The sequence below is a fragment of the Amblyomma mixtum genome, chromosome 7 (genome assembly GCF_055824585.1).
Source record: "Amblyomma mixtum isolate Tamu chromosome 7, ASM5582458v1, whole genome shotgun sequence".
In the NCBI taxonomy this organism is placed as follows: Eukaryota; Metazoa; Arthropoda; class Arachnida; order Ixodida; family Ixodidae; genus Amblyomma; species Amblyomma mixtum.
In genome coordinates, this window is record NC_143018.1 from 113,874,040 (window position 1) to 113,883,744 (window position 9,705).

The window sequence follows — 9,705 nt, forward strand, 5'->3', positions numbered from 1 at the left end:
TCAAGCGTGCTGAAAGGAGGACCGTTCGCTGCGTCAGCTAGAAAAATTGAAAATTGGTTTTTGAGGAAAGCAAATGGCGTTTTAATTGCATGATGGCGAAGTAATTCTCTCACATCCCGGTGGACATCCCACCCGCTGCACAAGAGATGGGAGGAAGATAGGAAAGAAGAAAGAGAGAGTTAGCGTAGTGGAGGGCTCTGGAATAATTTCGACCACCCGGGGATCTTTAACGTGCACTGACATCGCACATCACACAGGAGCCTTTGCGTCTCGCCTGAATAGAAACGCTACCGCCGCGGCCTGAATCGAACGCGGGCACATCGGCTTAGTAGCCTAGCGCCTAAGCTCTGAGCCACCACAACTATGCAACACAATGACAAAGCCATCCTCGCCCTTGATCTGAAAGGGGCTTTCGACAATGTTAAACACGGAAGCATCCTGGCCAACTTGAGTTCTACCGATTGTGGGGCTGGGGCCTACGCGTATGTAAGAGATTTCTTGACTAATCGCCAGGCCTTTCTTCGGATTGAGGGCGAGGAATACGGCCCTTACATGATGGAAACACGGGGTACCCCTCAGGGAGCGGTGTTATCACCGCTCCTGTTCAACATAGCTATGATGCGCCTCCCAAGCCAACTGACCCGGGTGGAAGGCATTCAACACGCGTTATATGCAGACAAGATTACAATTTGGACCACTGAGGGGAGCCTTGGGGACATGGAGGCCCGCCTTCAGCAGGCCGCTTCCATAGTCGATGCGTATGCTATTGACTGTGGGCTCCAATGTGCTCCAGCGAAATCAGAGCTTTTGCATGTCAGAGCGAACCCAAAGGATAGGACAGCAATTCACATCTCTCTGTCAGGAGGTCCTATTAGAGAGGTGGAGGAGCTCCGTATTCTGGGCCTTTTCATTCACCACAGACTCAGACCGGACTCCACCATTCTGAAACTCAAGAGAGTAGGCGAACAGGTAGGGCGCATGATCCGCCGCGTTTCCAACAAGCGGGGCGGTCTGCGGGGCAGGGACGCGCTTCGGCTCGTCTATGCCTTCGTGACTAGCCGGATCCTCTACGCCCTGCCATATCTCCGCACTACTAAGCAAGACGAGGCGCGAATAGACGCCGTCATGCGCAAGGCAACTAAGCGAGCCCTGGATCTCCCGGTGGCTACCTCAATGCCAAACTCAAGGCATTCGGGGTGCTAAACTCCTACCAGGAGCTGCGGGAGGCCCACCTCGTGAACCAATACACGCGGCTCATGCAGACGGCCCCTGGGCGCCGCCTGCTAAACCGCTTACACATCCAACACGACTGCACTCCAGAGGAGGCGGAGCGTATCCCAGTACTGTGGCGCCATATGCTCTGGCTCTCCCCGCTCCCCCGTAACATGGACACCGACATGCACGTAAACAGGCGGCAAGCGCGGGCTCGGGCTCTTGAGAGACAACACGGCTCCCGACCTGGTGTATATTATGTAGACGTAGCAGGCCCATCACCCACGGGATTTTACACGGCCGCTGTCGTTAACCAGGAAATCCACGTTGATGAACTCTCTTTTCGAGCCCCGAATTCAATGCGAGCCGAGGAAGTAGCGATAGCGCTTGCTGCCGCCCACGCCAATTCGAGAATCATCATTACTGACTCCCGAAAAGCATGTGATCATTACTTGGCAGGGGAGATCTCCCCCTTAGCTGCTTGTATTCTAAGACGGACTGCCACTGATCCAACACCCAAAAGAATCATTTGGGCTCCTGGCCACCAGGGCTTACAAGGTAATGAGGCCGCTGACGGGGCTGCCCGAGCGCTTACTCACCGGGCTCCTCATCCCAGCTCTTCTGGCTCGGAGACTAACCAGCCGCTGCTGCGATTCAAGGAAATTATAACGCATTATAGCGACATCCACCGCCTTTTCTAGGCCCCTGCAAAGGGGCTGAGTAAGACGGAGGAGCGAACTTTAAGGCGCCTGCAGACAGGTACTCTACTCTGTCCTGCAATCTTAAAGCATTACGATCCTAACACGGATGGGCGATGCCCACACTGTGGGGAGACCTGTGATATCTTCCACATAGTGTGGGCATGTACTCAAAATCCCCACCTCCCCCCTTCCCCTACCGCTTCCAGAGAGGCATGGGAGAGTGCCTTTCTCAACTGCTCCTCGCTTGAGTCCCAAAGGGCTCTGGTGAAACGGGCTAGAGACGGGGCATTGTCATGCGGTGTCCCGGACTAGGGACGCCGACCATGTAGCGGGGCCACTCTGTGGCTCCCAAACTCTATTTCAGTAAGTAAAAGTTTTCACCACCACTACCGCGGCATCACTGCCCAATTTATGAATGATACGAAATCAATACCGAAAACACAGAGCCCCAGCTAAAAGCAGAGTGCCTTAACGCTTATTTCAGATTGCTAAGCGGTGACCTAACCGACATTTGAAAGCTAGTAAGTTTCGTTGGACGTCAGGCGCAGTCATTACAAGCAGCGCAGTTTAGGTAGCGAAGCGTTGCACAGGCTCAGTAGCACACCTCCGCCACGTCCCCCAAGTGGCTGATCTCACGCAATACAACGCAAAGCTGGCTGGTCGACTCCATGAGTAACCCTAACGCAAAGAGAAATGTCAATTCAGACAACCTTCGCGATTCGGCGAAGCCGATGAGGGTGCTCCGTAAGAAAGAATTTGAAAGTGTACCAGCGAGCGAGAGTCTCGCTTCTTCGGCACATCCAAATGAATGCAGTCATCACCCCATCTCGCCTCTTTCTCTATCGCTATCGATCGGACCCTTCCTGCCCCAACTGCCCCTGTATCAATGCGGACCTGGCCCATTGCCTCTTCTATTACCCGGCTGCTCAGCAGTCGGGTTCCTTCCCCCTACCCTCTCTATCCATCACCACCTGGCTCGACTGGCTTGACGCTGAAGGGGAAGAAGAACAGCGGCTTCTGGTCGCCCAGGCGGTCGACATGCTCGGCCTATAAATTATGGACGAATAAAAGTCTTTTACTACTACTACTACCTGCGGCGTGCTTCCATCGGATTTCGAAAATCGCAAAAGTTGAGGTCCAGACATGTGCACGTACAAGTAGACTCAGCCGTGCCTGCTTGACCAGAGTTCCAAACAATTTTACCGCATGAGAGGTAGAGTAGTCTTTCAGCGAAAAGGCCATCGTTTGTGTGTGTGTGTGTGTGTGTGTGTGTGTGTGTGTGTGTGTGTGTGTGTGTGTGTGTGTGTGTGTGTGTGTGTGTGTGTGTGTGTGTGTGCGTGCGCGCGTGTGCGTGCGTGGGTGTGTGCGTCTGTGTATGCACTGTCGTCGGAACTGTGAAGAGCAGGCATGCTCAACTGCTGTTTTTCTGGTTTTCCTCTCTTTGCCGTTTCCCGAACAATTGACTGATATGAATGCTCTGTTGACGCTCTTTCTCATCATCTGCCATCGATTATTTCCTGCCCTGTTCAAGAGGTTGGAACATGCTGTACGGTTTATTGTGTATGTATGTATTCTCCCCGGCAATTATGCCTTCATGGCGCTGCAGAAATGTGAATAAATAAATAAACAGCCAGTGGAGATGGCGAGGATGTTCTTTTCATGACAGCGACAACGGACCCGCTGCGGAGAAGCATCGCGCGTCATGATGTCCGGACCTCAAATGGTTCACCGCGGTCTTTTACGGCAGTTCTCATAGCGAGAAGTATCGCGTCTCCACTCAGTACGGACCCCTCGTCCTGTTAGACGCCGCCGCAACTTACCTGCCACTAGGGTGCCCCACTGCAAGTGCCTGCGAAGCGGAGGAGGGCAGAGGGCATCCGGGCACCCTACCTCCCAGTAAACTCAGAACTCGCAGACTTCCACGCAGAGCACACAGCAACAACGAGGCGTGGAGCTTCATATAGGACTTTACAATGACGTTAAGCCCGTGCTAGCATTAAAGCTGATCGCAACAAACGCAACAGCTTCAATGCTTTCATGCATGGGACGCTACTGTGGAAGCATTGCGCTACTAAGAATTGGTGGTCAAGGTGTTCCTGCGGTCTTCTGATCTATTATGGCACTTCTGATATATTCCGATATATCATGGTGCTCCCGATATATTCCGATATACAGGGTCTGTTCTGAAAGTAGTAGGACTGGTTTTTTCCTGGGCGAACGGGGGGACGACAGGTGGTCTGCGCGTGCAGGATCGTTGAAGGGAGATATTGGGAATGCTGGGGAAAATCGGCAGTAGGCTCTCAGCCATTGAAGAGAGGAGGTCGCTTGTACTGTGAACCCCTGTCGAAACGTCTCGTCACGCAGAATCGTCGAGCGTTTACTGGATCAGCGATACGCAATCAAATTTTGAGTAAATCTTGGTAAAACGGGCAAATAGACTCACAGAATGATTAAGGGGGCCTACGGTGACGCTTGCATGGGTAGATCAGGTGTTTTTTGAGTGGCACAAGCTTTTCCGAGAAGGTAACAAAAGAGTGGAGGAAGACGACCGCTCCAGACGCCCTTCGACCAGCAAGACCAACGAAAATGTGTAACGACCGAAACATTTACTTAACAGTGATCGTAGAATGAGTGTCAGAATGATTGCTGATGACTTGAGCATTCCTCAAACCCAAGTTTTTGAGATCGTGACAGAAAACGTATCCATGAGGAAAGCGTGCGCGAAGTTGGTGCCGGGAGTGTTGTCAGAGGAGGAAAAGGCCAACCGGTAGGATCTTCTTCATCATAGGAATGAGGACCCCGATTTTTTGCCCCGCACAAGGCGGCAACGCTGCCTCAGCCCCCAACAGCCTCGACTTGGCCCCGCCAGACTTTTTTCTATTTCCGAGAATAAAATCGACGCTCGAAGGGAAACATCAAGGATCGGTAGAGGTGGTTCAACAGGCCGTGACGAGGGAGCTAAACAGCATTCCGGTCCAGGCATTCCTGGAGGCGTACGAAAACTGTAAAACTCATTGGCAGCAGCATGTAGGTGCGGAAGGGTCCTACCTTGAAAAATTGTAATCATTTGTATTATTCTCTTGAATAAATTTTGTTTAAAAAAATGAGTCCTACTACTTTCAGAACAGACCATGTATTATGGTGCTGCCATTAGTTGAAACGCTTTTCCGGCTTAGGTTTCAGATTCGTTTTAATGGAAAATAGCTCCGACGTCTGGGAAAAAAAGGAAGTGTTTGCACCACTGTGGGTATTTTACGTCAAGCTTTTCTGCTTCACGAACCATTCATCGCTTCTTCATTGGAGGCTAATAGGATACCATGCCACGTCGGCAAATGAGGCCTCAAGCGGCCGCGTTGTTTTTATCCGGTATCGTTTCGCCGTACTAGATCTCTGAGCCCTGTTTTATATGACCACTTTAAAGCGGACTGTTGGTTTGACAAAGTTATTTTGTATTTGTTTGAAATATACTTACTTGCCCTGGACAAAAGTTCTCCTTAACGTCTTTCGGTATTCTGGGATGGGGTGCCCATCTGGATGAAAAATCAGAATTAACTAATTATTTTATCACACAAGAATCAAGCACAGCACATATCAGACCTGTGTTACAAAATGAGATACCTACACAAGCCCAACCCACAAAAGAACAAAGAGAAAATGAGGCATCTCGAATACTCTCATCTCAGAGAGCGCCGTCGCCAAAACCGTTATATTGTATGATAGGAACTGGGTTCCTCGAATACGCTTGAATTGCAGCTCAGATGATGTTCTTGGCTCCTTCTTTATTAAAATACAAAGCCATGGCGCAAGTGCGCAGCTGGTATGTTAAGTTCAAATGAACAGACGCGATGTAAAAAGAAAAAAAATGTACAGACATTGAGCCTTGACATTTATTCAGTTTCAGAAATCTCAAAGAACTCATTAATTATAGTCGAAAGAAGGCAAGCGGCTGATGCTGAAAGCGAAACATATGCCCACAGGCGTCTCTTCATTATAAATATCGCTCCACTTCTCGGCACAGTTGTACGGAATAATAGCTTCGATGCTTAGAGAGTGCGGTGGAAAAAATTGGTAAAGCTCATCGTCTGTCGTTTGTCTTATTTTTTCTACATGTCAGCATGCATGTTTCTCAAACTGAATATTATTATTTTCTTATTATTTAGTTTACTATCTCTACATTGTTGCCACTTTGAAAAAGTTTTTACTGAATGCATTTCTTTCCTTGTATTTCAACTATTTATGTGTCGAGCAAATGTGCTTTTCAGAAAGATAAGTTTAGCCTTCTCTATTTGTCTTTGGCGCGATGTAGCTTTGGATGAACCCTGAATGCTGCTTTTTCAGGAAAGGTTTTTATCTGTGGTCCATTGTTCAAATCTAAGTGCTCAGTGAACCGGCTCATGGAGCAGGGGCCCCAGTTTCAATTTTGAAACTGTATAGATAATACATTCTCAAAGCTGCATTAAGGTAAGTGCGTTTGTAGCTCTTCTAAAGGGCAAGTTGTATGTGACGAAATTTGAGGCATGAACTAGAAGACATTATTTATAATGTCCGCCACTTCCGCATTTCCTGCTTGGCGGCATTCTGGAGGCCAGCAAACGATGTATGAGTGCAACGTTGAGCAACTTGTCTGATTACCTAGAAACCCATTTTCTTCGCAACATGGTTTCTTTGATGGCTCGTCGCCGTCCCAGGTCACCGGGTGTTGCCGGTAATGAACTTGCGGACATCCCAGCGGCCTCGACTGCAATCCTCAGACTTTCGCGTTCCCCTCAATCTAATGCCATTTTGCCCACAAAGCATTTGCAGCTTTTGTCCATAGGCAATTAGCCACGAGAGGCGCTCTATCACGGCCAGTGAAAGTGACGTCATGACAAAGAGTCCCCTGAGCCCACGCCGACTCTCCTGCTGTTTCGTCTCATGGAGTAGGTTCAGATTCGTTTTCACGTTTGTTGTTTGTCACTGCAGTCTCAGGAGACACGCAGACAGAAGGGATAGAAACTCGGACAAGCAAACCTGCATTGAATCACAGTCATTGCCGCTTTCAAAGCAAGAAAAACGGAGCACGTCCCGGCGAGAGCCCATGCCTTCGAGCGCTCGCAGTATCAGTGCGCGCAACTTACCGAAGGCAACGTGCATGCGCAATCGTGCTTGAAGCGTTGACGGCCAGAGATTTTATCGATGTTACCTTATAATGAGCAACCTTTCCGGCATTTGGTTCGCCTCTCCGTGCTGCGACACAGCCGAAACGCTGTAATGTTGATAACAGAGAGTTTCAGCGTAGCCGGACAGTCACACGACAAATACGGTAGTGTTTTTCCGTTACTATCATTGCCAGCTTTGTCTGGCCCCAATTGAGGTACGGTGGGAGGTTTGTTTATTTGTTTATGGGGTTTAACGTCCCAAAGCGACAGAGGCTATGAGAGATGCCGTAGTGAAGGGCTCCGGAAATTTCGACCAACTGGGGTTCTTTAACGTGCACTGACATCGCACAGTACACGGGCCTGTAGAATTTCTCCGGCAGAGAAATTCTAGCCGCCGCGGCCGGGATCGAACCCGCGTGTTTCGGGTCAGCAGCCGAGCACCATAAGCACTGAGCCACCGCGCCGGCGGTAGGAGGTACCGTACACGGAAGTACCCACGGTAGTACTACACCTCTGTAATACTAACTTCTCAGTGTTTCTTTAATCACCCTGCCACTGAGCAACATCAATAGATGTGGACAATGCGTGCGAGACAAGTCGCTGGCTTGGTTCACTGCGACACACAGAAAGTTTGACGGATTGAATAGCTTCCGGCGACAACTTCGTGTGCTAGTAACCTGATAATTATAAAGGACTTACTGAAAAACACCCCGCCGCGGTGGCTGAGGGGTTACAGCGCTCGGCTGCTGACCCGAAATACGCGGGTTCGATCCCGGCCGCGGCGGCCGAATTCCGATGGAGGCGAAAATCTAGACGGCCGTGTACTGCGCGATGTCAGTGCACGTTAAATAACCCCAGGTGGTCAAAATTTACGGAACCCTTCATTACGGCGTCTCTCATAGCCTGAGTCGCTTTGGTACGCTAAACTCTAATAAACCAAATAAACCAAACCATAAACAGCATAAAAAAGCGCTGAAAGAGGACGCACCTAGTATCTTGTAAGCCGAGTACACAGAGTCATCCTCTTCAAAATGTTTTCTGCACGCAAGATCCGAAACTGACGGCTGCGCCCCATTCTTAATTTAATCATCCAAAATTTCCTCATTTTCGACAATTTTGGTCAGAAGGGAACGCCAACATCGGTTTTGTTTGGTTTATGGGGTTTAACGTTCCAAAGCGACTAAGGCTATGAGAGACGCCGTAGTGAAGGGCTCCGGAAATTTCGACCACCTGGGGTTCTTTAACGCGCACTGACATCGCACAGCACACGGACCTGTAGAATTTCTCCTCCAAAGAAATTCAACCGCCGCGGCCGGGATCGAGGCCGCGTCTTTCGGGTCAGCAGCCGACCACCATAACCACTGAGCCACCACGGCGGCGAAGCCAACGTCGGCTTTTTTCTGTGATTTGCAACGCCGAACTGAGCAGTAATTCATCATGATTATGAATAGGCGCGTGAACACGAACGAAAACAACCGGCACACCAGCAGCCGGGCTGACGGAGTCCTTGCCGTGACGTCACACTGCGGCGATCGCAGCGCCGCCAGTGTTCGCTCTTGGGGCTAATTGGCATCCCTCTAAAAGTGTAACTTAATTTTACGGCTTGATCTCGACGTCACCCACATTCCACCGTCCTTCCTTGCACCACAAGTCATCATTCATTTCATACCCATGGTCGTTTTCTTTTTGACTTTATCATTTTTGAATTCCGACCTGCCATTAAGTGTCCTTGTGGACGGGCTTGCCATTCTCGTAACTGTGCTCTAACGCCGCATATTGGTAGTGAAATACAGTGCATCCTATCCACGTATTTTCTCATGAATGGTAATGCAACTCCTTATCTGTAATGCACGCACATGCACTCCTGTGGAACAAGTAGTTCCAGTCACGAATAGTACAGGCCTTGAGTGTCGCCGCACTCGCACTCATCCGGATGGCTTCCGTTTTTTTTTTTTTGCCTTCATTACGTTGTGCGGTGATTAGTCCTATGGCGGAGGGCCCATAGACGTAGGTGGAGGTTGTGATGCCTCCTTTTTCGTAAAGCAGAATTCGTCACTGCCTATCTCTTTACGCTCTCTCCCCCCCCCCCCCCTTCCAACTTGTTATTTCTTTCTTGCTTACCTCCTCGCTGCTCTTTTTTGTCATTTATATTTTCGCACAATTTAAGCTCAGCTGGCATTTTAAAAACCTAACTTATCACCTCAGTTTGCTTGTAAATTTCTAGCGCTTTAATTTACCGCATTTGGTTGTTTTATTTTGCTTACTGGCACCTGTAGAATGGCTTACATCATGCGCGCCAGCCAATATCGTGTGCGCTGCTTGCGGCCCTCGCTTTGGATTTGCCCTCAAAGCATGCCATGGCTCTTTTTTTTTTCTTGCCAGAATTCAACTTTGATTTCAAAATGCAGTTCAAGTTACTTCTTTTTGCCCTTGTGCATTTATATTGACGTCTTTAAGCCTTTGATACCTACGCTGAGAAGGGCATTCTCTCGCATTTTTTGGCTTTTTCCCTCAAAAGACGGATTGCGTAAGGAGTAAATGAGGTAACAGTGCTAATTGTAACCATATCTTCATAAAGCAAGTGTCCTGGGCAAGTGAAACCACCTTAGAGCTAACAGTCATCTGGTAAAGTATGCAAAATTTTAGTTTTGCCT

General features: G+C 49.3%; 1 pseudogene; it reads left to right on the top strand.

The window, feature by feature from the left end:
• Nucleotides 1-413: 413 nt before the first annotated feature.
• LOC149337254 (uncharacterized) lies at nt 414-2,225 on the top strand (annotated as a pseudogene).
• Nucleotides 2,226-9,705: the final 7,480 nt, after the last annotated feature.